This window comes from Ceratotherium simum, chromosome 19 (assembly GCF_057802395.1).
Source record: "Ceratotherium simum simum isolate JZ-2026a chromosome 19, ASM5780239v1, whole genome shotgun sequence".
Taxonomy (NCBI): Eukaryota; Metazoa; Chordata; class Mammalia; order Perissodactyla; family Rhinocerotidae; genus Ceratotherium; species Ceratotherium simum.
In genome coordinates, this window is record NC_141918.1 from 12,289,097 (window position 1) to 12,295,285 (window position 6,189).

A 6,189-nucleotide genomic window follows, 5' to 3' on the forward strand; every position below is an offset into this window, starting at 1 on the left:
AGGCAATACGACTCATTTCGAAATGACTCATTTTGTTTTGCATTTTATCTCTTAATTTATGGATAATTAATAAAAAATAATTTAGTATCCTTTAATTATTTCCAAATAAGAGGTGAAAGAAATAAAGGAGGTGATTATTGAAATAATTAACTGAAAATAAAAGACACCCTTTTGTATTAATATGGCTTCTTGGATCAGTTAACAAAAAGCAGTCATTTGCATACCATCACCATGATTTTCACCATATCTAAGAACTCTTTTTGTATTATTTACTTAATATTTTATTTAAATAACTTTTTACTTGAATAAACATCATGCATTGGGAAGAAAGAGAGAGAGAAAGTAGGAAGAATTATCACCCCAGAGAGACTGGCAGAGCAGAGTGGAAATGCTAAGGCCAGACAGAAAGAAGAGGGACTGAGCAGGTAATGAAGGGCTAAGAACTAGAGTGGGCAGGAATATGGGCAAGAACTAGAGGTATTGGCAGAACTTCAGCAAAGTAAATTCTAGCCTGAGAAAGAAAGGTTGGGCTAGATACAGGGGTATGAATGAAATTTGGACGTTAGGTGGTTAGGAGGTTCTGAGATTGATTTGAAAGTACTAGGGTGATGGACTGAAGGTTGAGTGAGGTTGTGAGTACCTGAGGAATAAGTGTTTAGTGCTGGGAGAAGGGTGAAAAGGAGATGTAGGGGGAGGTTAAGGAAATAGGAGGGCAGTGGAGGTAGACGACTGGGAACTGAGATAGTAGCCTGAGGTTGGGTTGGAGAAAGAGGGACTGAGGGTGGAGTGTGAGGGCTAAGAACTGGGGGGGAGAGGAGGTACCAGGAAGGTTAAGGAAAAAATGCTGATGAAGGGCATAGAAGTGAGCACAAAAGGCTGGCTCGGGCTAAGGAGGAGCAGAAGCAAGAGAGTCCGTTGAAATGGGGAGGGGATAATGGCTTACCCTGGAGAAGTGGACACAGAGATTGAGTGCCCACCATACCAGCATGGTCTCCTGAGACTGAATCTTGAGTGCAGTGGTGAGGGTCAACATCCATTGAGTTAAGTTGACAAGTGCATGTACCACCTAAAGCATCTCTCAAAGAGTGGTATGTGGCACAGGCGTCAGTCTCTCTCCCTCCCTCCCTCTCTCTCTCTCTCTTTCTGTGTGTGTGTGTATCTCAAATGAATCTTCTAGAGATGAAAGATACAAAATTACCCTGGATGGAATTAAGAAGAAAGATAGATAAACTTCAAGTTATTGTAATAGAAATGATCCAAATTGAAGCTCAAAAAAAAAAAACAGACTGAGAATATTAACAGAGCCTCAAAGACCTGTGGAACAATATCAAACAGTGCAATATACATGTAATTGGGGGTCCCGGGGGGAAAAAGGTGGGAGGTGCAGAAAAAAGGTTTTAGGAAGTAACAGCTGAACATTTTCCAAATTTGAGGAAAATTATAAAGCCACAGATCCAATAAGCTTAATAAACTCCAAGCAGAATAAACATAAAGAAATCCACACCAAAGCATATCAATCAAACTGTTGAAAATGAGTGATGAAAAAAAAATCTAATAAGCAACCAGAGAAAAAAGATGCTTTATGTATGGAGGAACAAAGAATAACAGCAGACTTCATACTTCTCATCAGAAACTAAACAAGCCAGAAAACAATGTAGTAACATCTTTAAAGTAAAAGTTACTACATCTTTACTAGTAAAGTACCGAGAGAGGAAAAAAACACTGTTGTACCCAGTGAAAAATTCTGCAAAAATAAAGGCTTTTTCAGACAAGCAAAAGCTGAGAAAATCCATTGTTAGTACATCTGCAATACAATTAATATTAAAGGAAGTTTTTTAGGCAGAAGGAAATGATATCAGATGAAAAGTTGGATCTACATAAAGAAATAAAGAACACTGGAAATTATAAATATGTGAGTAAATGTAGAAGATATTTTTCCTCACTGTTAACCTCTTTAAATTATAATTGACTACTTAAAGAAAAAAATAATACGTTCTGGGGTTTATAACATATGTAGAAGTAATATTATAACAACAATTACACAAAATAGGGGGGAGAGAAATGGAAGTGTACTGTAGTAAGGTTCTTACACACCTATGTGAAGAGGTGTAATATTTGAAGGTAGATCATGACAAATTAAAGATGTACAATGTAAACACTGGAGCAACCACTAAAAGCAAAAAACAAATAGTTATATCAATTAAGCCTATAGTATAGATAAATGGAAGCACAAAATATGTTCAATTAACCTAAAAGAAGGCAAGAAATTCGAGGAAAAGGAACAAAGAGGAGATGAAATTAATAGAAAACAAATATCAATACAGTAGATTTAAATCTAGCTACATGGATACTTACATTAAGTGTAAATGGTCCAAACACTGTAATTGAAATATAGAGATTGTCAGACAGCATAAAAAAGCAAGTGCCACCTATAAGAAACATAATTTATGTATAAAAACACAGATATATTAAAAGTAAAAGGATGGAAAATGATAATATCATGCAACTACTAATCCAAAGAAAAGTAGGGGTTGGCCCGGTGGCGCAAGCGGTTGGGTGTGCGCAGTCCGCTGCGGTGACCCGGGGTTCGCCGGTTCGGATCCTGGACGTGCACCGACTCACCACTTGTCAAGCCATGCTGTGGTGGCGTCCCATATAAAGTGGAGGAAGATGGGCATGGATGTTAGCACAGGGCCAGTCTTCCTCAGCAAAAAGAGGAGGATTGGCAGATGTTACCTCAGAGCCGATCTTCCTCACAAAAAAAAAGAAAAGAAAAGTAGAGTGCGGGGCCACCCCATGGCTTAGCGATTAAGTGCACATGCTCCACTACTGGCAGCCCGGGTTCGGATCCCGGGTGCGCACCGACGCACCGCTTCTGGCCTTGCTGAGGCTGTGTGCCACATACAGCAACTAGAAGGATGTGCAACTATGACATACAACTATCTACTGGGGCTTTGGAGAAAAAAAGGAGGAGGATTGGCAATAGGTGTTAGCTCAGAGCCAGTCTTCCTCAGCAAAAAAAAAAAAAAAAAAAGAGGAGGATTAGCATGGATGTTAGCTCAAGGCTGATCTTCTTCACAAAAAAAAAAAAAGAAAAGTAGAGTGGGTATATTAACAACAGGAAAAGTAGATTTAAGAACAAGCAATATTATCAGGGAAAAAGGGACATTTCGATATGATAAAGAGATCGATTCATCAAGAGGTCATAACAATCCTAAATGTGTATTCACTCAATACCACAGCTTCAAATTATATGAAGCAAAAACTGGTAGACTAGAAAGGAAAAATAAACAAATCCTCATTTACAGTTGGAGACTTTAACACTTCTCTCTTAGCAGTTGATAGAAAAAGGAAACAGAAAATCAGCAAGGATGTAGAAGACATGAACAACATTATGAAACAAATTGACAGAATTAATATTTCAAGTATATATGGAATTTATAAATAAGGACCATAAAATTGGCCAAAAAACAAGTCTCAATAAACATAAAAGGATTGAGACTATATGAAATATATTCTTTGACTACAACTGAATTAAACTAGAAATAACAGAAAGATATCTGAAAAATCCCCAAGTATTTAGAAATTAACTTCTAAAGAATTCATGTGTCAAAGAACAAAGCATAAGTGAAATTAGAAAAGATTGTGAACTGAATGAAAAGGAAAACACAGTGTATAAAAATGTGTAGGATGCAGCTAAAGCAGTGCTTAGGGGGAAATTTATAGCATTAATGCTAATATTAGAAAAGAAAAAACATCTAATATCAATGTCCTGAGCTGCCACCTTAAGAAATAAGAAAAGCAAATTAAACCCAAAGTAAGCAGAAGAAAGGAAATAATATAGATAAGAGCAGAAAGCAATGGAAAAACAAAAGAAAAAAATCAATGAAACCAAAGAATGGTTCTTTGAAAAGATCAATAAAATGAATAAACCTCTAATCAGGCTGATCAGGGAAAAAAAGTAGTAGAAAAAAAGAGTAGACACAAATTTCTAATATCAAGAATGAGAGAGTGGGCATTTTCACACATCCCACAGTCATGGAAGTGATAGTAAGGAAATATTATGAACTTTTTACAAATTAGTTTGACATCTTCGATAAAATGAACAAATTCCTTGAAAGAATGCAAACACAAACTATCTTGAAATACACACTGCCAAAGCTCATTCAAGAAATAGTTAACCTGGGAAAAAAACAAAAACCATATCTATTAAAGAAAGTGAATATGCAGTTAGAAACCTTTCCACAAAGAAAGGTATAGGCCCAAGTGACTTTCGTAGTAAATTCTGCCAAGCATTTAAGGAAGAAATAATACCAATTCTACCAAAGTTCTCCTAGGAGAAGAGGAACCATTTCTCAATTTATTTTAGGATGTCAACATTACCTTGATACGAAAACCAGACAAAGAAATTGCAAGAAAAGAAAACTATACATACATATTCCTCATAAGCATAGAGGCAAAGTATTAAACAAAATTCTAGCAAATTAAATCCAGCGATATATGAAAAGGATAATAAATGTCCAAGTGGGGTTTATCCCAGGAATACAAATTGCTTTGACATTTGAAAATTAATCAGTGTCATTCACCATATTAATAGATTGAGAAAGGAAAACCACAAGATCATCTCAATAGATGCAGAAAAAACAATCTGGCAAAGTATAATAACACTAATGCGTGATAAAGTATATATGTATGTATACATGCATACACATACATCAGCAAACTAGGACTAGAAGGCAACTTCTTCAACCTGATAAAGACCATCTATGAAAAATCTACAGCAACATCATATTTAACGGTAAACTGAATAATTTCCCCCATAATCAAAAATAAGGTAAGATGTCCACTCTTAACACTTCTATTCAGGGTTGTACTGAAGGTCCTAATCAGTGCAAAAAAGCAAGAATAAGAAACAAAGGACATACAGATTTAAAGGAACAAATAAAACTCTCTCTCTTCGTAGATGATATGCTCTGATATATACAAAATCCCAAAGAATCTAAAAAAGAATCTATTAGAACTAATAAGTGAGATTATCAAAGCTGCAGGATATTAGGTCAATATACAAAAATTAATTATATTTTTATATATTAGTGATGAACAAAGGAAACTGAAATAAAAACCACACCATTTACAATAGCATAAAAAAATATTAAATAGGGATAAATTTGACAAAAGAGGCATAAGAATTGTAGATGGAAAGCTCAAAAAATGGCAAAGATATATTAAATAAGACCTACATAGATACACTTTGTTTATGGATCAGAAGACTCAACATTGTTAAGATATTTATTCTCCCCAAATCAATCTATACATTTAACATAATCCAAATCAAATTTCTATTATTTGAGGAAATGGACAGGCTAATTCTAAAATTTTTATGGAAATTCAAAGGAACTAGAAAGCTAAAACAATTGAAAAAGAACCAAGTTGGAGGACTGGCAATACCTTATTTCAATACTTACTAATCAGTTAAAGTAATCAAGAGAGTATGGTGTTGGTGTAAAGATAAACATATCAATCATAGAAGAGAATAGAGTCTAGACATTGACCCACATATATAAGGTCAATTAATTTTTGACAAAGATCCCAAGGTAATTCAATGAAGAAAAGATAGTCTTTATAAGAAGTAATGTTGGGAAAAATATCTACGCAAAAAAATGAGCCATGACCCTCACTTCACACCATATATAAAATAACTAAAACTATGAATATTTTCAAAAAAAATAGGAGAAAAATTAAAGTTAGGCAAAGATTTCTTGAACAGGATAAAAAAGCATGAATAATAACAGAAAATTTCATAAATTGAACTTCATTGAAATTTTTAAATTTTTCTCTCCAAAAAGACACGATAAGGAAAATGGAAAGACAAACCACAAACTGAGAGAAAATATTTGCAAAACATATATCTGATTAAGGGCATCAGTGCAGAATAAATAAAGAACATTCACAGTTCAATAAGAAGACAAACAACCCTCCCCCCCCAAAATGATCTGAACCTTTCACCAAAGAAGGTATACAAATGGAAATTAAATACATGAAAAGCTATTCAAAATTAGTATTGAGGAAAAGCAAATTAAAACCACAATGAGATACCACTATACACACATACTAAAATGCCTAAAATTTAAATACTGACAATACCAAGTGTAGACAAGGATACAGAGTAACTAGAACACTCACACATTG